Below are 24,435 nucleotides of genomic sequence, written 5' to 3'. Positions count from 1 at the left end.
TTTCTTCTATAAATTAAACAGATAATAAACCTCTCTTGTACCCTTCTGCCTATTGCTATATGTGTGCATGCATGTGCATGCATACATATTAAATGTTTTACTAAATAACCATATATAAACTACATGTGTATGTATTATTGGGTCAATGAGTGACATAAAAGTGGGCAATAGAAATCATTACATGAACATATTATACTACTTACATACAATTACCCTGTCTCCTTCAAAAAAGGATTTGTATAGTTTGCTTTAATATTAGCTCATATTAAAGAATATTTATCTAATCTAATGCAAACAAAAATGAAGATTTGTCAAATGAAAAGGAATAGCTATCTTTTGCTATTTTCTCTAATACATGTCTACCTGTTAAATGGCTAGAGGGATGACTGTAGACTCCTGATAAGCTATTGTCAGTTCTGGCCTCTGAAACTTATAGTGTGGGGCTGAGCTTTTTTGGTTCAACTACTAGATATTATAAGCTATTATATAAATGAGCCAAAGAATGGTCCTGTGTGGTGTTTACTTCTTCACAGCAGGCTAGGGACCAATGGACCAAAGCCCACCAGTGCAAAACTCAAATTCTTAAATATTCAATTGGCTTAAAAATAGCCCATATAAGGAATCTTTAGCCTTTTAGAGAGAAGCTGCTTTGCAAACCCTGAAAAATGGTACCCAGCATCTGCTAGTCATCAAATAAAACCACAGGGCTATAAAGACCCCAAGCTCCTGCTGCTCTGTAGAGCTCTCTGACTCAGGGAACCCTCCACCATGATGACTGAGCAATATCCCCTAGCTACATGAGCCTACTCTGCCTGCCCCCTCACCCCCAGGAGTTTCCCCTGCTCTGCCTCCCTTTCTGGGTGGCCCCTGCCCTCTGGAAGATCTCCTGCTGAGAGGAATTACCTTTCCCAAGCAGCCTGCCCAAGTGCTGCGTAAGGTTTGTGTGTCAAGTACTGCCATCTAGCGGTCAAATCTTTTCCTTGCCCTCTCTGAAATCCTCAAATTCACAGCCTAACTTTAACAGAGATGTTAAGATGAGGGATGTAATCCACAGTTACATATATATCCAGGAGAGACTGAAACATAAACCCAAATGCCCATATATTAACTTGCCATGGGAAATGTATCTGGCATTACTGCCGACACTGGTCGTCCGCTCTACCTTGGTGGATGGGTCAGCTCAGCACACCTTACGACCCACCAAAATATTCCAGGTGAGCAGGAGACACTGAATGATTGATGGGCACTTCAGCTAAGTAGGGACCAGAGGAACGGGCACAGTCATGAAGTCAAACAAGTCCAGATTCTAATTTTGGCTCCAATATTTTCTAGTCGGGTGGTCTTCTACATGTACCTCTATTTCCTTCCCCGTACAGTAGGGGAATAAATGGGATTGCTCTGAAGAACAAATGCTCCAGCTTGTCACAAACATCATCTCATTTCACCTTCACACCAGTCTTGCAACCATTAGCACAACTTTACAGAAGAGACCCAGCATGGTGACTTCCCAACGTCCTGGTGCCAATGACCTTCTGTGCTGAAATTCATTCAAGCCCAAGTCTCTGACAACCTCGTCCAGCAGCTGGACCTCCTTCCAGCTCTACCCATGGCATTGTGAGCTGCTCTTACTCTTTCTGCTAAAGCTCCATAGAGGCACCCAATGTGAGACTGTATGTTGTAGTAAGAGGTAATCTAAGGCTAACTTCATTTTTTGCTGCACATATCTGTATTTCAGACCATATAGGAAAATAATTCTTTGCCTCTGATACTAAATACCTGCAGAAAAAGTGCTATGACACCACATTTACTCCTTTTCACAACATGGCAGCATTGGTCAGGACAACATATCAAAGATATTTTCTTGCTGCTTTGATTATTTCATAATCATAGCAGGGGGCAACAGTGACAAACATTGTTAAATTCCCCCTCAAAAGCTCATGAAGTGCTTTTAATTGCTTTCCATATTTTTTATATTATTCACTTTGTTCCTCCCCTAATAACAATCTCTAATCTACTTTATCTCTGCCAACTTGCTATTTCTAGTTATCTTTTATAAGTGATAGTATACAATATATGTCCTTACATTCTTTGCTTATTTCACTGAGTTCAATGGTTCATTCACGTTTCAGAATGTCTCAAAACTTCAGTTTTTCTAATGAACAAATAATATCCCATTGTGTGCATGTACCACATTTTGTTTCTCCATTAATTTGTTGAATACTTGGGTTGTTATCATCTTTTGGCTATTGTAAATAATGCTGTTATGAACATTGGTGTACAAGTTTACATTTTCACTTCCTTTGAGTATATATGTGAAAGCAGTAATGTTGGGTGATATGACAATTACATATTTAACTTTTTGAAGAATAGCTATTTCATTTTCCATTGTAGGCACCATTTTTAAAAAATTATTTATTTTATTTTATTTTATTTTTAAAGAAGCTTTAGATTACATAAAAGTTACATAAAAAATATAGGGGATTCTGATAAGCCCTACTCCCCACACCTCCCACACTTTCCCACATTAACAACATCTTTCCTTAGTGTGGTACATTTGTTACAATTGATGAAAACATACTGAAGCATTGCTACTAACTGTGGACTATAGTTTACATTATAGTTTACACTCCGTCCACCACAATTTTATAGGTTATGAGAAAATGTATAATGGCCTGTATCCATCATTGCAATGTCATGCAAGACAATACCAATGTCCCAAAAATGTCCCCTTGTTATACCTATTCTTCCCTCTCCTTCCCTTCAGAACCTCTGATGGCCACTGCCTTTATATCAATGATAAAAGCTCCTCCATTGCTAGAATAATAATGTCTATAATAGAATAATAATAAGGCTACTTTAATCCATTGTTCATTACCCAATCTTGAGGATTTGGGGATAGTGATGCCCATTCTATTTCTTTCTTTTTTTTTTTTTATTTCTTTGTCTTTATTTTTTTTTTAATGTTACATTAAAAAAATATGAGGTCCCTATATACCCCCCCCACCCCCCTCACCCCACTCCTTCCATAACAACAACCTCCTCCATCATCATGTGACAGTCATTGCACTTGGTAAATATATCTCTAAGCACTGCTGCACCACATGGTCAATGGTCCAGATTATAGTTTACACTCTCCCCCAGTCTACCCAGTGGGCCATGAGAGGACATACAATGTCCAGTAACTGTCCCTGCAGTACCACCCAGGACAACTCCAAGTCCTGAAAATGCCCCACATCACATCTCTTCTTCCCATTCCCACCCTCATCAGCTACCATGTCCACTTTCTCCATCTCAGTGCTACATTTACTTCCATTACTAATCACATTAGTTCCAGAATAGAATACCAGTAAGTCCACTCTAAATCCATACTCTATTCCTCCATTCTGTGGACCCTGGGATGGTTATGTCCGCTCCACCTCTGTATCAAGAGGGTGCTTTGATTCCACTTGGATGACGGATGCAATTCTCCTGTTTGCAGTTGTAGGCACTCTTGGCTCCCTGGTGTGGTGGTTGACCTTCTTCACCTCCCTGTTAGCTGGCTGGGGTAAGTAATCCCTCGGTGTACATCCCACATTTTGTTTATCTATTCATCAGTTGGACACTTGAGTTGTTTCCATCTTTTAGCAATTGTGAATAATGCAGCTATGAACATAGGTGTGCAAATCTCTTAATGATTAAAAATTCATTTATATTTAATATTTCCCTCTTTTGATCAAGGTCTTTTTCCAGATGCATTGTTAGTTAACTCTTGGTAATAATCCCTCAGTGCCAGAGAGGCTCATCCCCAGGAGTCATGTCCCATGCCTGCGAGAAGGTAGTGCATTTGGGTTAGAAGAGGGGCCACATATGAGCAAAAAAGAGGCTTTCAAGAGGTAACTTGTAGGCAATATATACTATTAGGCTAAGGTTCAATTTCACAAGAAAATGTTCATAAGTACAATCATTACTATCAATGGCCTGGCATAATGGTCTGTCTTCCTTCACTAGGCACTGCCCATGTACTTGGGGGATTCTTGCCATTCTATTGGAGTATATAGTAGGAATCCCCAGGATGGGAATTCAATATTCTTTCATTTATTATGTGGGTCTCCACCAGCTAAGATAATGCCTAACAAGTACTTGAACATATTCATATGCCTTAGAGGCATGTCCCAGGTGTACCCCTCCCCACACATTCCCCTATCACTGACAGCCCCCACTAGTGATCCTCCCCTGCCACAGTTGTGATCCTTCTGTAATCCAAAATGAAGCCAAAAACTAACCAAATAAAATTAATATGAAAATAAAATAATAAATTTTAAAATAACAAATAAAATGCAAAAACTAATAAAGTAAAATTTTTTAATATGTTGTGTCTTTCATCACTGGAAACTCATTATCTTGTATATACAGTGACAATTTCTTCTGCATGTTTCCCCAGTGTTTTATTTTTTCATTTATCATCAAAGAAGCTTTAGGTTACAGAAAAATCACATAGAAAATATAAGGGATTCCCATATATCTAACGCCCTTCCCCTTTTCCACTTTCCCCTATTAATAACATTTTACATGTGGATGGTGCAGTTGTTGTTAGGCCTCAAAGCAAGGCCTTTATGGATCACCAGAGATGGCATGAAGAAAACTTCAACACGAGAGTTAGGCAAACTCACATTTATTACATCTGCAGAGGTAAAGAGCCAAGGCCAGTCCAAAGTGACTCAGACCGACTCCCCATGCTGCAGTTCCACTCTTGTTTAACTACCCAAATTACTACTTAGCATTTGCTTTGATTATGCGTTAGCTGGTTATGTGTGATGAACACACATAGCTGGTTATATAATTGTATGATTAGTATGTTCAGGAAATCACTCTTGTACATACATTGCATGATCAAGAAAGGGATGGATAATGCCACACCTGGGTGGGAATTTTACTATGCTAATTAAGCAAGTTGAAGTGAGGACAGCCAGGGACTTCTGCACAGGTCTGGCCAACTGGTTGAAGCTGGTTTTCATACTTCATTGCTTCAACAGGATATTCTTGACCACCAAAAGCGGAATTTGGCCCAAAGAGAGGGTTGCATTTCATTACCTTCTGATTTACATACAATCCTTTTCTTTGTATCCTAGCAACAGGGAGTAAACAAGTTACTTTCAGGTATTTCGGGCATCCTACATCCATCATTGTTACAGCTGATGTAGAAATATTGAAGCATTGCTACTAACCATAGTCAATGGTTTACATTATAGTTTATATTTTGCACCATACACTTTTAGGTCTTGATGAAATTTTAAATAGCCTGTGCTTATTATTGCAAGATCATGCAGAACAATCCTAATGCCCCAAAAATACCCTATGTTCCATCAATTCTTTTCTTCTCTCCCTCTCTGCTCAGAACCTACAGTAACCACTTAGTTTCAATTTTTGAAGAGTAAGATCCATAGTTATTTGCAATAATATGGAGGGTTACTTTCTCTTATTAGGCACTGCTGATGTTCTCAAGAGATTCTTGTCCCTCTAATTGAGAACATAGCAGGACTCCTCTGGATGGGATTTTAAAATTTTTTTGTTTATTGTGTGGATCTCCACCCACTGAGATAACACACTATGACAAGATGAACACATATTCCATAGAGGCATGCCCCGGGTGCACTCTATCCCACAAATCCCCCCACGCCCAATGCCCTACACCCAGTATCCCTCCCCTGTCATTTCTGTGTGAGCACCATTTTACACACATCCCAACAATGTGCTAGACTTCCAGTTATTCGGCATCCTTTCAACACTTATTTTTTTGTATTTTATATAATTTTATATTTTTATAACTTTCATGAAACCGAAGAAAATATTCAGAAGATGAAAATAAATCGCTACGTCTGAACTCAAATTGGATGCAAATGCCCTCCAGGGTTCCTTAAATAATTATCAGTATCTCTCCCCACCCCTGCCTCCACCCTCATTTATTCCAGAAACTTAGGGGACCTCAAAACTTTAACCATCTTGGCCACAGACATCTGATGTTCCTTACAAATTGTATGTTTGCTTGTTCTTTTTTTAAATATAAAAGTCAGGATGTTGTGCCTTATTGGCAACACACGGGACTTGTCATGATAACACCTGGGCTCGAGCAGGCTTCACCATTTATATGCTGTTAACCTTGAACCTGTCACTTCACTTCTTTGGATCTCCAGTTTCTCATTTATATATGGGCCTAATGGTTTTATCTCAACAGTTATTGTAAGGCATAAATAAATTAGAAGATACCAGCATTTACATTTATCCTACTTCTAAACGAAGCTTATAGGGAAGGTGTGGTTTCTGCTCCGTGGGGGGTGGGGGGCATATAGAAGCAGGACTGTTTCATAGAAAAACCACAAAGATGTGGACTCTAACCATGACTGTATCTCATTCTAGCAAGATTCTTAATCTGAGACCCCCATGTATAAAAATGAGTATAACACCTACTTAACAGAGTTATGAATATAAAATATAAAAACGCCCAAGAAGAGGAGTAGATTGAGGGGCAAGAGGAGTATTAAAAAACAAATCCATCTGCCCCCTTCAACTCCTCTCAACGCAAGTCCCAGAAATGCAGTGATGTTACCAAGTAAGCGAGTGGCAGCCACCAAGAAAAGATTTGATTTCTTTCTCTACTATTGCTGCTTCTCTCTCCCTGGGACTTGTGCTAAGAACTTGAACTGCACAATTTCATACCATTTAAGAAAGAGGCGATGTTAGGGAGTTCAAGGGGCAGCCACTTGGCAAACATGAAAGTCTGCTTGGAGACATCTTGATAAGCTCTGTTGCCATCCGGGTGCTCCGCTGAGCCTGCCCCCTGCAGAGCTAATGACTGCTTCAAGTCCAGCTGCTCATATCCCGTGGCAGCAATTAGAGAAGCTGCGGTTCAACATCGGCTTTATTTTATCCTGTGATTGCTAGGGAGAGATACAAACAGCGTCCAGCAGGCAGTGATAGCATTACCTATCATCATTGTCATTTTCTATTTCATTCATGTTCAGCCGCCTTAAATACTGGAAAAGCCGTTTTTATACTTAAAAAGGCTGGGCTCTGCACGACCAGATTGATCAGAATAAAGAAGAAATCAGGCTGGGTAGTCAGAAGGGCGCAGGGAAAAATATGGTTTGGTGACAGGAGATTTTGAATTATAGTGGCAAAGATAGCTGGGTTCTGCTTAAGACTTTAAACATCCTAATAGGTGCATTTAAAATAAACGCCCCATGGACTCCAACTGAACCTTCATACCTTTTGTTATCAACATAAAGTAAGCTACTCAGCAGTAGCTCTCATAAATTCTAAGGATTAAACCACACAGATTACCCTAGCACAGTCTGAGAATAAAGAGTGTTTTGTCTGGATGCTTTTCACTCAAGAAGTAGCAGAAGCAGCTCTTTGTTTTGAGACATTAATTTGGGAAGAGAATAGCTATCATTTATGGAGCCCTTTCAAGGTGCTAGGAAAGACCCATTTAAGGACTTTACATATAATTTCATTTAAATTTCACAAAAACCATATGAGATAAGTAGTATTAAAGATGAAAAAATTGAGACTCAAAGATAATTAACTTGCCAAATATCAAAGAGCTGGGAAGTAATGGAGAGACAGAATCTTAAAAGGAAGAATGGATATAAGAGATTCCAGGTGAGAGGAAATCTTTCTGACTCAAAAAAAATCATATCCTTTCTATCAGGTCACATGTCCTATACATGCAAATGAAATATTGCCACATTTCTTCAGGTCTAAGATGACATCAATTGTAAGATGCCCCTTGAAGTAACACAAAGGGGAAAAAAAGGACACAAAACATGGTCAATGAAATTGACACACCATTGATTCGAAGATACATCCTTATTTCAGAAATGTACAAATTGGGGGGAGGGGACGTGTACTTTTTTAAATCCTTGAAAAATGGTAATTTAAAAACTAGGTTGAAATGTAAACATCAAAGAAATAGCATAATGACACAGATTGAGGGGAGACTGATGATAAACCAGGCAAGTACTGGTTACTCAAAGCTGAGGAGAAGCCCCAGGCTGATTCCACTGCCCCTGCTTCAGGATTTCTGCCAGCAGGTGGCAATGCAGGCCACTGGATATGGCCTCTGGCTGCCTTTGGGAGAGGGTTTCTGAGAAAAACCTAACACAACTACAAGAACTTGTTTTCACAGTATTCATTTTTCTTTCCTGCTTCTGAGCTGGTACAAACCTCAGTGTCATTTCTGTGCCATTCCCTTCCTCCCATTTCCTCCCTCTCTGGTATCTCGACTCTTCCTGTACTCCTAAAGTCTAGAACAGGTCAGTTTGGAATAGAAATAAATACAGCCTTCTTTTCCATTTCACTTCAGAAATTGAGTGATTACCTAGAGAGAGGGAAACTGGTATCTTGATTTTTCTATTTGTCCTTTAGAGAATATTTCTCAGACAGGTGCCCTTGTCTCTTTCATGTAGCTGGAGATCAAATCTTCTTCGCATCACTTTCCTCCTAAAAGCGTCACATACTCAACAGGGTAAAGGCTAAGCATGAAAATCCAGTCCTCTTCTCTTTTCCCTCTGTCTTCTTTTTGTCTGTATCCTCAGCACCTAGGCCAGGGCTGGGCTTACAATAAGTACTCAATTGATATTTATTGAATGTACAACTGAATGCTTTTCTATAACTTACCTTTTCTAAAATATACAAGAACTGATATATCACTGCAATGATTTTTAACTTGTCCACATTAGGATCACCTGAGGAGCTTTTAAAACTCCTGATATTCAGGGGGCAGACTTGGCCCAGTGGTTAGGGCATCTGTCTACCACATGGGAGGTCTGCAGTTCAAACCCTGGGCCTCCTTGACCCATGTGGAGCTGGCCCACGCTCAGTGCTGATGTGCGCAAGGAGTGCCCTGCCACTCGGGGATGGGGGAGAAATAAATAAATCTTTAAAAAAAAAAAAAACAACTCCTGATATTTAGACCCTACCTTAGACCAATGAAATGAGAACCTCTGGCAGTGGGGTACAGGTGTCAGAAGCTTTTAAAACTCCCCCAATTGTCTCAAGGTGCAACTAAGGTTGTATTATTCTCGAAGTATGGTCCCAAGAACAGTGTATAAAAATTTCAGGAGATATTATTTGAAATGCAAATTCTTGGATCCAGCCCAAATTATAGAATCAGAAACTGTGCATGGGGAGCAGGAATCTGTGTTTTAAGAAGCCCTCCAGTTGAATTAGATGCTGATTCATACTAAAATTTGAGATCCACCACCCCAGGGGCTTGCTTTAATTAAAGCTGTATTGTTTTGTAAGGATGAAATCCTCCCTCCCTTTTCCCTCATTCTATTTCGGGCCGTATTTCTTTCTGTATGACTAAACTTCCAGAAAAAGAGCTCTAATCTGGTTGAAGAATTTTTTTCTAATTCATTTATGTCTTGTGATCGTCAACACCAATGTATAGTAAAATAGCTTAAGAAACTGGAGAATACAAATTGACAAGAGATAATATGTGTTGAAATGTTACCATGTACCAGACATCGGGCTGAGTGTTTCTCTCATTTCTTCCTTCCAACAACCCTAAGAGGTTGTTGACACGCATTATAAAGATGAGGAAAGCAAAACTGGACAAGTATACGAGGTTAGGGCAAGTGGCAGGGTTTTGAACCCAGATCTGTCCTAAAATAAAGTTGTTCTCTGGGTTTTTTAAGGTCCCACATCTTGTGTTTTGCCCAAAATCATAAAGCTTCGGAGTGAAGAACAATTTGCTCTTAAAAATTCCTGGCAAGTTCCAAAACAAAGGCTGTCACTTTGATGATATTAAGTACTCAAGCCTTCACTTACCTGGTTCTTTCCCAACTGAAAACAGTGCTGTTAATTTTGGTTTCTCTCCATTTGGCATTTTAGTTGTTGTAGTTTATTTATTGGAGTGTGTCACCTGGCTGACTGGTTAATGATTCTACATTACATTGCTTTCAAAATAAAGTTTTATAGGCTATGAATTCGGCATCTTCTTGGATAAATGTGGGATCAGTTTCATCCCAAGCTTGAACTTCTCTGTTACAGTCCGTTCCTGGTCCCTGAGCTCTCACTTCCCCACTAACAAGATGGGATGGGCTTGGGAGGTTTCTGCTCTTACAACTTTTCTGTAACTGCCATCAGGAATAAGAATTATTTTTTAATTTACAGAACTAAGGCTGCTTCACATTCTGACCATACACAACAAATGAACGATTGAAACTTAGTGATATTTATTTCTGAAACCTATCGCCATGGGTCAACCTGGTAAGAAAAAATATGTTCGGTGTGTTTAAGACTAAAAGCAGAGGAAATTACTGGAATAGAAAACAGCAGTCCACTGCAACATCCCCTTCCCCCACCACCACCTTGCACCTGCCTTTTAGATTAAGTTAAGGAATAGGAGAAGACGCCTTATGGACAAGCTTCTTCTGGGAAACCAGTAACTCTTTTCTACTTGCATTTTGCAAACTTAACTCTTTTTCTCAAGTTTCAGTGCTGCTAATGTGCAGGTCAGCCTTCCTTTGGTGTATGGATAGGTCAGCTGGCAGTGAGTTGGACTTACAAGAGGGCTTCCCCTGTTCTCATGCAGGCAAACAGGCAAGAGAAGGTATGGATTCCTTCAGTAAATATGACTGAACATCTCATTACCATGCTCTCGGCCAAACCCTAGGAGGGTTTAAACTGCAGGGAATAACACAAAGCCCTTGCTTCCTTACAATCAATACGAGACATCCATACAACAAACCAATCAATGAAGAAGGTAAGTTTAGACTGCTACGTGTGAGAGTCAGGGCAACATGATAGGGGAGCCAGGAAAGGTGTTTCTGCACTAAGCTGTATATTGTGTATGTTTTCTCTGAAAAAAGCTCTCGAGTTCTATAACAGAAAGATCTTTGTGTCTATGTTTTACTATTAAGAGTTAGTTCTTAATGATGCTACAGATCCACATGAATGTTATCAATTTTGGAAAAAGACTAAATATTTGAAGGGCTGGAAGAGTTGAGCTATCTGGAGGAGCCAACTTGAGGTTTTATTTCCAAAACAGTGTACCGCAATCATCAAACCTTTCTCTTTGGGTAATGGTCAGCAAACATGTCTTCAGCAATTAGATCAGACAGAGGGGACGTTTCCATGAGAGTTCCACAGCCATAAAGAGTCTGATCCAGGCTGCTGAATACAAGCAATTCCTAGAGAAGGGGATCCACAGGTAGCAGAGCTGAGAAATGCAAGTGCAAAGTGAACCACTGGGTGATCTCTGGGATCCAGCTTGCTCAGTGAGGCTCATCATATGGCACAGCGATCTTACATCTTAAACTGATGTAGTGAAGTAAAATGAGACACCAGAGAGGGACTTTCTGTTCTGGCCTTAAGTGCCAGGTTATTCACATGCACACTCAATTTGCAAGCATCTGAAAAAGCTAGGAAAAAATTGATTTTGTTTTTAATCTGCTTAAAAACATGAAAGAGTTTATCAAGATAGTGAGGAATTACTAGGCTAACATTAAAGGGAAACTGCTTATGCAGATAGATAAATTTGGCAGAAAGTTTTACCCTAAGAGCATTTGTCGACTCTGGAACATGTTACAATCTCAAGGATCAAGTGGGTTAAAACTGAAAGGAGACTTAGCAGACTTGGCCCAGTGGCTAGGGCGTCCATCTACCTCATGGGAGGTCCGTGGTTCAAATCCCGGGCCTCCTTGACCCGTGTGGAGCTGGCCCACGCTCAGTGCTGATGTGCGAAGGAGTGTCGTGCCACCCCATGCAGGGGAGCCCCACGCGTAAGAAGAGCCGCCCAGCGTGAAAGAAAGTGCAGCCTGTCCAAGAATGGCGCCGCACACACAACAAAAAGAAACACAGATTCCCGTGCTGCTGACAACAACAGAAGCGGACAAAGAAGACGATGCAGCAAATAGACACAGAGAGCAGACAACTGGGGTGAGAGGGAGGATGGGGGGGAGGGGAGAGAAAATAAATAGATAGATAGATAGATAGATAAATAAATCTTTAAAAAAACCAAAAGGACCTGCATTAACTGGGGGTAACATGAGAGACTGTTGTACTTAGCTGGGACCCCCAAAGAGTAAATCTCAAAGTAGGGGTACATTAGAAGTAAAATAGCTCTTATGCTAAATTGTGGCCTGATTTCTAAGCACCTGGGCCATCCAAGGAAAATCCAAATTTTAATTTGTCTGTGGTGATTCCAGACACTTGAAATTTACAGCATCTACAAACACAAATCCTCTCTTAAGAGAGGTTCCTTGATTGCATACCTCAAATTATTAATATTTTTACAAATGCATTTTCAAACCAAAATGACCAACATAAAAAAAAGTCAGGTATACAGGATGACTAGATTCCATGGGCAAAAATCAGTTGGGGAGAGAAGAGGCACTGGTAATAAAACAGACCCGTAAAGACTTTGGATATTGCAATTTTCAGACAAGGAATACAAAAGAACCTGTTTACTATGTTAACAGAAATGAAAGTTATCCTTGAAGGTACCTGTAGGGAAAAAAACAACTCTAAAAAGTGACATAACATTTCAAAAGAACAAAACAGTATTTTTAGAAATAAAATAATTGAAGTTAAAAACTCAATGGCATCCATCAACTGGTGAATGGATAAACAAAATGTGAACGATCCATTCATGTTATAGTAATATTAATAAACAATATACTGAATATTATTTGGCCATAAAAAAATGAAGTACTAATACATGCCACAACATGGATAAACCTCAAAGATATGCTAAGTGAAAGAATCAAGATCCTAGAGAATACATATAATATGATTCTATTTATATAAAACACCCAGAAAAGGCAAATCTGTAGATACAAAAAGTGGATCAGTGATTACTTAGAGCTAGGGGTGGGAATGACTAGACTATAAACGAATGCAACACCGCTTTTGGGGGTGACTGACACATTCTAATATTAGATAGTGCTGATAGTTGTACAATTCTGTACATATTCTAAATGCATTGAATTTTATACTTAAAATGGATGAATGGCATGCTATGTAAATTATATTTTGTTTTAGTTTCCTAGACTGCTAAAGCTAGATACAATGAAACAGATTGGCTTAAACAATGGGAATTTATTAGCACAAAGTTTGAGGTTGAGTAAATATCGAAATCAAGGGATCATGACGGCAATGTTCTTTTCCTCAAGACTGGCTGCTAGTGATTCATGGCTCCTTTGCCACATGGCAAGGCACATGGCAGCATCTGTTGAGCTCTCCCTTCTCTACCGGGTTTTGTTGCTTTCAGCTTCTTACTTCTGTGGCCTTTTTTCTCTCTCTGTATTCATTCTGTTTATAAAAGACTCCAGTAAAAGGATTAAGACTTATGCTAAATGAGACGGGTCACACTCACACATTAACTTCATCAAGAGGTCCTAATTACAATGGGTTTACTTTAAGGAGTGGATTAACTTTAAGAACAGGTTTTTCTGCAGTACTTACAGCTCCAAACCACCACATATCTCAATAAAGCTGATAAAAAAAAAAACCTCAATGGCTAGATTTAAAAAACTAATTGGCACAAGCAAGTTTTAGAGAAATTTTAAAGTAAATAAAATAAGTTTTAAAAACTGGGATAAAAATAAGAAAGACACAGAAGGGTTAGTAAAAGACATAGACTATAATGCTAAAAGGTATAAGATATACTTAATCTGAGTCCCAGATAGAAAGGAAAGTGAGAAGGGGAAGAAACAATTAGTGAGGAGAAATTATCTGAGAATATGAAAAACTCCAATCCATAGTTTCAAGAAGAGCAATGACTCCTAACAGGGATAAATAACAAAGAAACCCGCACTTTCACACATTATACTAACACTGGTGGAAACCAAAAATTAAGAGAAAATCTTAAAAGAAGCTAGAGAAAAAATAAAGATTACCTTCAAAAGAGCAACAGGTAGACAGATAGCTCAATTATGAAGAGTAGTGGAAGCCAGAAGATAGCAGACTTATATCTTCAATGTGATTTAAGAAGATGCTCGACAATATAAAATTATATACCCAGCAAATACCTTCCATGAATGAAGATGGTGCTTACTGGGGGAAATTACTGAGTCTTCTACATGTACAGTTTTCACTTGGAAAATACAAAGACATAACAATCCTAGGCCAGGGAAGCAATTATTATTATTATTTATGAAGAGAAATGAGGAAAACAATTAAGACAATGTCTGATTTGGCAGTCAGTTTTTCCAAGTATGGTCGAGTCTAGAGAATTGAATAGACATTAGGCAGAAATATTTTTGTTACAAAAACAAATGCATAAAACAAACTATATTGTTACATAAATTTTCCTTTTAGATGTGACACTTATGATGCAATTCCTGACCCTAAACATTTACCCCACATTTCCTACCATCCAGAGACTTACAGTTTGGTGTCCTAAAGAGGTTTTATCCTTGTAAGTGTTTATTGAGGGCACATTACATGTTAGGCAAAAGATGAAAAGAGTTGCCCTTATAGATTCACTGATTTGAAGTAGCTCATGGTTAATCCTCCAGAGTGATTCTGACAGTGAGTCCATAGATTTGAGAAATTAAGGGACAATAGAAAAAAAATACAGGAGGTGGTCTAAAAAAGATGGAAAATAGTGTAGAAAGAAACTACCATGGACCAAAAAAGACTAGAAAGGAAGTAGTATATTATCAAGGAGACAGTCATAAGGGAGGAAAACTTGAGATAACCCTTGAAGTTGAGTAAGACTAGAAAGAACTATGAATAGCATCCTAGATACATAGGTTTTGGAATAGAAACAGGGAGGTAAAGATGGAAGCATGGTGGTAGTTAGGGAATGATGAGATGTCCCCTCTGCTTGCCTGGAGCGTATGGGGAAAAAATAGGAGATAAGACACACTGGGCACAGCCCACTCAACATCCTGAAATAAATAGGTTTACTTATATATTTTAATTGGTTTTTATTTGAGCCAATATTTAAGAGTGAATTTTAAAATAGCTTTCTTGAGATATAATTCAAATACCACACACAATTCACCCATACAATGTGTACAAGTCTCTAATTTTTTAGTATGTTCTCAGGGCTGTACAGCCATAACAACAATCTAATTTTTAGAAAATTTTTGTTGCCCCTAAAAGAAACTTCCCTACACCAGTCCTAAGAAGTCACTAATCTACTTTATATATTTAAACATTTACCTTTTTTGGACATTCTCTATAAATCGAATTGTACAATATGTGGTCTTCTGTGATTGGTTTCTTTCACTTAGAATAATAATTGCAAGGCTTATCCAAGTTGTATCAACATGTTTATTTCCTTTTTACTGACAAATAAAATTTCATTGTATGCATATACCATATTTTATTTACCCATTCGACGGTTGATGGACATTTGGCTATTTCTACTTCTTGGCTATTTTGAATAATGCTACTTTGAACATTTATGTACAGGTTTCTGCATGGAAAAATGTTTTCAATTTTCATGGATATATATCTCTATAGAAGAGTTCCTCTTTGAGGAACTTCCAAACTGTTTTCTAAAGTGATTGCTCCATTTTACGTTTCCATCAGCAATTTATGAGGATTCCAATTTCTCCACATCCTTGTCAACACATTTTCTGTCTTTTTGAATATAGGTAGCCTAATGCATGCAAAGTGGCATGCTACTGTGGTTTTGATTTACATTTCCCTAATGACTAATGATACTGAGCATCTCTTTACATACTTATTGGCCATTTTCATATACTCTTTGGAGAAATGTCTCTTAAGATCTTTTGCTCGTTTTTTTTAGTTATTTGCCTTTGTATCATTAAGTTGTAAGAGTTCTTTATATATTCTGGATACAGATCCCTTATTTAATATATATAATGTGAAACTATTTACTACCATTCTGTCAATTATTCTTTTACTTTCTTGATGGAACTGTTTGCAACATAAAGTTTTAAAATATGATGTAGTCTAATGTATGTATTTTTTCTTTTGTCAGTAGTGCCCAATAGTGATCTAAGAGGACTCATCTAGCAGTGATGTAAAACCCTGGAATGCAGTAACACTGGAAGCAGGGAGATCAGTGAGAAAGCAATTATCACAGTTTGTGCATCATCAGCCTCCTGGTGGGCTGCACAGCTGATAAGCTTCTCTGTGCATTGTCTCTCCATTCAGTCATCATGGAAAATCTTACTAAGGATGAAAAGTATGGAATATAATTAGGAAACAATTTTACTCACATGTTTCTGCGAAGCCAGTAAATATAACTTAAAAGTCCCAAATGGGGAAACGGACTTGGCCCAGTGGTTAGAGCGTCCGTCTACCACATGGGAGGTTCGCGGTTCAAACCCCCGGCCTCCTTGACCCGTGTGGAGCCGGCCCATGCGCAGTGCTGATGCGCGCAAGGAGTGCCCTGCCACACAGGGGAGTCCCCCGCGTAGGGGAGCCCCACGTGCAAGGAGTGCACCCATAAGGAGAGCCGCCCAGCGCGAAAGAAAGTGCAGCCTGCCTAAGATGGCGCCACACACATACAGAGCTGACACAACAAGACGATACAACAAAAAGAGACAGATTCCCGTGCCGCTGACAACAACAGAAGTGGACAAAGAAACAAGACGCAGCAAATAGACACAGAGAACAGACAACCGGGGTAGGGGTGGGGGGAGGGGAGAGAAATAAATAAATCTTAAAAAAAAAAAAAGTCCCAAATGTAGCATGAATTAGCTGCTTACATTAATTATAATATTGCCTGCCTGCCCAACAGACAAGGTAACTACTGTAAACATATATTTTTTTATTAGAGAAGTTGTAGGTTTACAGAAAAATCATCAGAAAAGTAAGAGTTCCCATATATCCTCTCTATTACTAACACTTTGCAGTAGTGTGGTATATTCATTAGAAATGATGAAAGATTATTACCGTACTTGCACTATTAAATGTAGTTTACTATTCGTGTTGTGCAGTACCATGGTGTTTTAAAAACAATTTTCTTCTAGTAACATATATACAACCTAAAATGTCTCCTTTTAACCATATTCTAATATATTATTCAATGTTGTTAATTGTGTTCACAATATTGTACAACCATTACCATCTTCCATTACCAAAATATTTCCAGTACTCCAAATAGAAACTCTGTAATTTTAGCATTAACTCCCCATTCTCTACATGCACCTCAGCCCCTAGTAACCTGTATTCCAGTTTCTGGCTCTATGTATTTTTGCTTATTCTAATTATTTCATATCAGTGTAACATATATTTGTCCTTTTATCTCTGACTTATTTCACTCAACATGTCTTCAAGGTTCATCTACATTTTTGCACATATCAGAACTTCATTCGTTTTATGGCTGAGTAATAGTATATATCACATTTTGTTTATCCATTAATTTGTTGATGGACACTTGGGTTGTTTCTATCTTTTGGCAATTGTGAATAATGCCTCTATGAGCATAGGTGTACTAATATCTGAGTCCCTGCTTTCATTTCTTTTGGGTATTATCTAAAAGTAAGATAGCTAGGTCATATGTAGTTTTATACTTAACTTTCTGAGGAACAGCCTCCACTGTCTTCTGCAATGGCTACACAATTTTCCGTTCCCACCACCAATTAATAGTGTTCCTATTTCTCCACATCCTCTTCAACACTTGCAATCTTCCATTTGTTAATAGTTAACATTCTAGGGGGTATGAAACGGTATCTTATTGTGGTTGATTTGTATTTCCCAAAAGGCTAATGAGGGTGAACATCTTTTCATGTGTTTTTTGGCCATTTTTTACATCTTATTTGGAGATATGTCTTAGTTTTTCCCTTGTTTTTTACATTTGGCTACCTTTTAACTTTGTTGTTAAGTTGTAGAATTTCTTTACACATTCTGGATATTAAACCCTTATTGGATATGTGTTTTCCAAATATTTTCTCTGTTGTTTAAGTTGTTTTACTTTCCTGATTAAGTCTTTTGATGGACAAAAGGTTTCTATTTTGATGAGGTCTCTTTTATATTTTTGTTGTTGTTGTTGCTTATGCTTTGGTTGCAAGGTCTAAGAAACCATTACCTAACACAAGGTCTGAACATACTTTCTTATTTTTTCTCCTGGGAGTTTTATAATTCTGGTTCTTATATTTAGATCTTTGATCCATTTGAGTGGACTTTTGTATATGATATGATCATTCCTCTCTATATGGACATCCAGTTTTTCCAGCACCATTTTTGAAGAGACTATTCTTTCCTTATTGAGTGGACTTGGCATCCTTGTCCAAGTTAGTTGGCCATAGATGTGAGGGTTGATTTCAGAACTCTCAATTCAAGTTCTCTCTATGTCTGTTCCTGAGATCCACCACCATCCTGCTTTGATTACTGTGACTTTGTAATAAATTTTAAAAGCTTTAAAAAGCAGGAAGTGTGGGTCCTCCAACTTTGTTCTTCTTTTTCAAGATGGCTTTGGCTATTTGGGGCCCCTTACCCTTCCATATAATTTTTTTTTTTTTAAGATTTATTTTTTTTATTTATTTAATTCCCCTCCCCTCCCCCGGTTGTCTGTTTTTGTGTCTTTTTGCTGTGTCTTGTTTCTTTGTCCGCTTCTGTTGTCATCAGCGGCATGGGAAGTGTGGGCGGCGCCATTCCTCGGCAGGCTGCTCCCTCCTTTGCGCTGGGCGGCTCTCCTTATGGGTGCACTCCTTGCGCGTGGGGCTCCCCTACGCGGGGGACACCCTGCGTGGCGCGGCACTCCTTGCGCGCATCAGCACTGCGCATGGGCCAGCTCCACACGGGTCAAGGAGGCCCGGGGCTTGAACCGCGGACCTCCCATGTGGTAGACGGAAGCCCTAACCACTGGGCCAAAGTCCGTTTCCCCCTTCCATATAATTTTGATGACTGGTTTTTCAATTTCTGCAAAGAAGACTGTTGAAATTTTGATTGGGATTGCATTGAATCTGTAAATCATGTTGGGTAGAATTACCTTAACAGAATGAACTGGCTATTAGTATTAATTATAATTAATTATAATTATATTTGCCTATCAAGCAGATAAGATAACTGCTATATTTTTAAATATAATTAGTGCAATGCTCCAGTGGATGAAAAACCATTTAAAAATAAAGTTACAAATAAGCACACAAAGAAGCTCAGAGAGAGTCAAATATGAGGAGGCTAAAAATGTGGGATATAAGAGTTAATGAGCAAAGTCATTCACCATTAAAATGGCCATAATTGAGAATATGCTTGCAGAAGCTTTGCCTAGTCTATTTTTCAAATGCATTTTTATAGTTCTCTTCCTCAACAGGTCTTCACAACTCTATTCCTTTCCTTAGTTTACTTCTATGTTCCTTATCAGGAGGACGAACTACAAAACATTTGAGGAAGGAGGGGCTCTTAGGGATGCACTTCTGGGAAGATCAAACTCTTTACACTTTCAAACAATCATTACATCTAATTTTCTTCTGTGAAGCCATCCTTAGTCAAGTTCTTTCCCTACCTAAAGAAAAGCAGAAAATTGGGCAAAGGAAAAAAATCACAAACCGGGATGGGCAGAAGTGGCAGCAGGATGTTCATTGATGGAGACAAGGTTTGAGAGTTGAGCGATGGAGAGTTTAAACTTAGATTTCTCTTTGGCGATGACTTTGCCTTTCTAAATTTCAGCTTCCTTACTTATAAAGCCTGGGGATTCTAAATGATCTTTAAGGTCATTTCTAGTTCTAAAATCCAGTTGTATTGCAGTTATAAAGAGAAAATCCTAGCTATTGAATCTGAATAAAGCAAAGAAGTCCTTTATAATAGAGAATTTTGACCTCTTTATTTTTAAAAACCCCTCTACTATACTCAATCCATAGACTCCAAGACATAATCAATTTCACACTTGAGGAAAAGATCGTTATCACTAAATAATTCATACTGGAATAACATGATCATTTGAAAGAGCACAATGTTTACCTCAAGCTCTAGGAATGTCTAATTATTAAATATTCACATTATATTCACTAAATTTTTTGACCATTAATCTTTATTGTATGTATGCAAGATATATTAGAGCAAAGGTCTTTAGAAGAAAGATATAATTATTCTAAAAATGACCCTAAGGTCAGATGAAGTTGCTGTAGATGGAGGAGATAAAGGGGATAGAAAGGAAGGGATAGCGATGAGAAATGTTGAAGATAGTACTTGGTGGGTGTTAAAATATAAAACAACCAGAGGTGTTTCCGAGGTTTCAATATGCATGAAATGGGGCAACAATGGTAAAACTTGTTTGTGGAGAAGATCACACCCTTATGGAAGTAGGCAGACAAGTGATTAAGTCCAGAGCTAGAAATATCTGAATGAGACTGAATAGGTTCTTTCAGATAGACTCTTTCATGAGAGAGAAGAGCATCAGGGTTTGTGCTGAACCTTAAGGCATAGCTTCAGTTAGCCAAAGTTGTCACATTTAGAGCTTAGGTATTATATAGTTTAATGAAAAAGGAAGTTTATGAATGAGGAAGAAGAGGCCCACAGAGGGATGTAAACAGGAAGGGGGAGCAAGTGAAGGAGACAGTGGAATAAGAGGTCAAAGCGGTAGAAGATGAGCCAGCAAAGTGATTTGAACAAAAAGCAGGGATAGAAGCAGAGGAGAACACTGACGAGGACGTTTTCGTTAGTGGTGCCCTATGCTGCAGGTACATATTGGAAGGAAGATCCCTAAAGTGAAAAAATTCCAGAAAAGACAGGATGGGAAAGTTTTCCAGCTCCAGCTGGGAGAATTAGCCTGGGCAAAGTAGGTGAGAAAGATGAGAGGATGAGTATCGGAAGTTTATCACTCAGAGTTAATGACTGCAAACCACAGCAACATATTTTAGTTAATTCAAGCAAAAGGAATTTATTGTACGACATCCAGGTAACCATAAAAATTCACAGAAATACAGATAACCAGGCTTAGGAAAAGAGTTAAACCAAGGGGGACTGGGACTGGAAAATGCAGGCAAGTTCAAATCCTGGGACGAACTTAGGTAAGGACCCCACCACTGACCTGCTGCCACTGGACACTCAAAGCCGATAACACAGTTGTCTCCATGCCACTGCTGTTATCACCCAAAACCAAGGTAAAAAAACACAATGCAAAAGTCATCTATCCAACATAAACCAACTTGCCCTTGCATAACAATAAATATTCTCCACTCCCCAAAGGAAGCCAGTAAAAATTCTCTACTTTATTCAAGTTTCAGCCCCAAGATCTCTGAAAGACAGCTAATTCTGTTTTTAGTTCCACAGAATCCTATGCAGACATATTACAAAACATGAAATAATTACAATGTCAGGTGGCACCAACAAAGATGAAATCTTAAGTAAGGAGACAAAAAAACAGGGAAGTTAGGCAAAATGTTTATATGGCACAATAAGGAAGGAAATCTGGGTAAAAGTTCTGGTCATTTTCTCTGCAATATAGCACATGGCTGTAGGTGATATTGAACCTACTAGAACCCACTCAATGTCTCCTTTGCCTTCTACCATCAATTCAGCATCAATTCAGGGATGCTTAATCAGTGGGGTGACCCATAACCTCATACATAAGTATTTGAGCTGTTGGTTTTCTTGCAGGTGTAGGATTGCAATAGTCTTTCAATTATGTTCCGTTAACCCTCTCTCTCTCTCTCTCTTTCTCTGTGTGTGTGTGCATATATATATTTCAGGTATATATTGGACAAGAACAGAAATAAGATTATCTGATGGCAAATCCATACTACTGAACCATTGCAAATGATGCACTTTACCACACTACAATACCAATGTAATATTTAATTCACCCCAACGCTTTGAGCTTGCTAGGGCTGCCATAACAATTTATCACAGACTTGTTGGCTTAAACAATAGGAATTTGTTGTCTCAAAGTTTTGTAGGCCGGAAGTTCAAAATATAGGTGTTGACAGGACCATACCTTCTATGAAGTTTGTAGCGTTCTGGTGGTGGCTTGCCTATAATTCAGAACTCAATGATCAAGTAACCCACAGCTCAATCTCTACCTCTGTCTCATAGCAGTCTGTCTACTTCTGTCTCCTTCTCCCAGTCTGGGTCCACATTTCCTCTGCTTATATGGACTCCAGTCATATTGGATTAAGGCCCACCCTGACTCAGTTTGGCCTCATCTTAATAGGCTCTTTGAAAATCCTGCTTACAAATGAGTTCCCCTCCACAGGACCAGGGGTTAAGGCTTGACCATGTGTTAGTGAAGGACATGATTCAATCCATAACACCAGCCAACCTAGTCCAGATTTCTTCATGGAGGATTGTGTTATATAAAACTATGAAAACAACTGCTGTATCCCTGCCAGGTAATTCGAGTCCATACGCTGATTCTATTGCAATGCCCATGGTCTCAACAGTTTTACTATCAAAATAAATATTGTTTTAAATGAAAAGACAATTGAAGAACAAACCAAAATATCTCAACAGCCTTAACCAAACTCCAAGTTTATCTATTTAAATAATGAGTAATATTTACCTCCCTCTGATTCAACAATTTTCCATTTGCTCTGGAGGAAAAAATATTTCACACTTGAAATTCTTTTTCTGTGTGCAACCAATTCAAAGTAACCAACAAACTTATTAGTAAAGAAAAAGTCTATGAATTACCATCCTCTTTTCATCCATGTCTTAATCATTTCAGATTTCAAAGATGTGTGAATTTTTAAAATTACTAGTAAGACAGCATTATTTGAAAATCCTGATGGCAAATCAGTCACTATAAAATGTTTTTGCTGTACTGGGATACATAGTTTTTGGTAAGGATTATTATTAAAGTCCCCCAGGTTTCTTGATTAGAAGGCCAGAGGTTTACTCGTTTGTATGATTGGTACCTCCATTTATTGATCTGGATTGTTCTTTCTTCAGCAAAAGCCTTATTTGTTTAAAAGTTTTTATGTCTGACTTCCCAATTTCACTGTAATTTACCGAAGAGTTTCATAAGTGTCTTGGGTCACCTCCACCAACAGCAAATCCTAAGGCAGGGGGTAATGGTCAGGTGATTTATGAATGAAGTAATCCAGAGGGAAACCTAAGAGAGTAGGAAAAGGAGTATAAGAAAGGGGAGAAAGTCAAGCAAGGATATGATCACAAAATTTTACCAGGGATTGCCTCACCTTGATACCGCATGGGAAATTTGATGTGAGGGTTGGACATCCCAACTGTATTTACTTAAAGGAAGGTGTTTGAATCTTTCAAACTCCCAATCCCATAATTTGAGACATTAGCTCAAAGGAAAGTAAACTCTAAAGCCCTGCTCAAGGAAGACCTATGAAAAGGAGCTGCAGGTGTTGACTATTGAGAGCAAAAGCTCATTGTAGCCTTGGGGCCTGCAAAAGAGAATAAAAGTGACCTAAGAAGATCTGGTTGAGTACCAATACTATCCACAATGGCAAACACTGGATTGTTCTGTTGCTTTGACTTATCTCTTAGGTGCTGGAGTATATCCTGGAAGCTGCCATAACTTCTGGACCCTGCATAACTTCAAGAATTTCAGGATTGTTAAAATTTTCATTAACTCCAAACATTCCTATCATTTACATTATGCCTTCTCTTCTTACAGTTGTTCTTTCAGTAAAATTAGCAGGCAACCCCAGAAAAGCCACCTGGGAAGAGCTAACCAAGCTCCAGAATGTCATCTAGCTCATGTTTCCTTTGGAAATTTTCACATTCTTCTCAAGCCTTCTTCACATTTTCTCTCTTCCCTTTGATCTCTTTCTCTCCTCACATTTTTCACTGATACTTTCTAATGTTCCGAACTTTTCTGACCAACAATTCAGCATTGTTGTTTGTTTAAGGTAACTCCACCAGCAGCACATCACTGTACCACAACATCACCACTGTAGGAATCTTGATGGTATTTTAGCCTCCTGAAATAACATCACAATTATTCCTCCTTCAAGAATTAAATTTCGTTCTCACATAGACTTCCTCCCTTTGTGCCTCTGAGTAACTAATCTCCCCCTCCTTTGTCTTATAAGGACATCATACACTGTAATTAGAGCCAATGCTGAATCCAGGATAAAACAAATTGGCTTCAGTGTGACTAGGTCAGAATCCAAGACCAGATTTACTTGACATCACCCTAATAATTATGTTATCTTACTTCCCAAGGATGGTTTTTAAGCTCCATAAATAAAATTGAAAGTAAGGAATAAAATAGATGGGTGAGATGGGATTGATGGATTAAAGGGGATGGATTTTTAAAAATTGTATCATTAACTTCTTTATTTGCTACTATGCATTAATTGACAGAAGTGATAGAATTGTACAACCTAACTGAAAAAGAACAGAACTAGATCTGACTTTAATTGCTAATTACTCAAGAGCTTAGTGGCCCATTACTTAACATTTTCTACTTTTCAGTATCCATTCCCACATATATTCTAGGATTCAGTCTCAGACTCCACATGTTAACAAGAAAGCTACTGCTCTAGGAACCTGATCCTCTCAGCTTAAAGTTAAGTACTAAGAGGAAAGCTCTCTTTTTGAGGAATACAGTGA

This window comes from Dasypus novemcinctus, chromosome 3 (assembly GCF_030445035.2).
Source record: "Dasypus novemcinctus isolate mDasNov1 chromosome 3, mDasNov1.1.hap2, whole genome shotgun sequence".
Taxonomy (NCBI): Eukaryota; Metazoa; Chordata; class Mammalia; order Cingulata; family Dasypodidae; genus Dasypus; species Dasypus novemcinctus.
Note: the sequence above shows the minus strand (reverse complement) of the source record.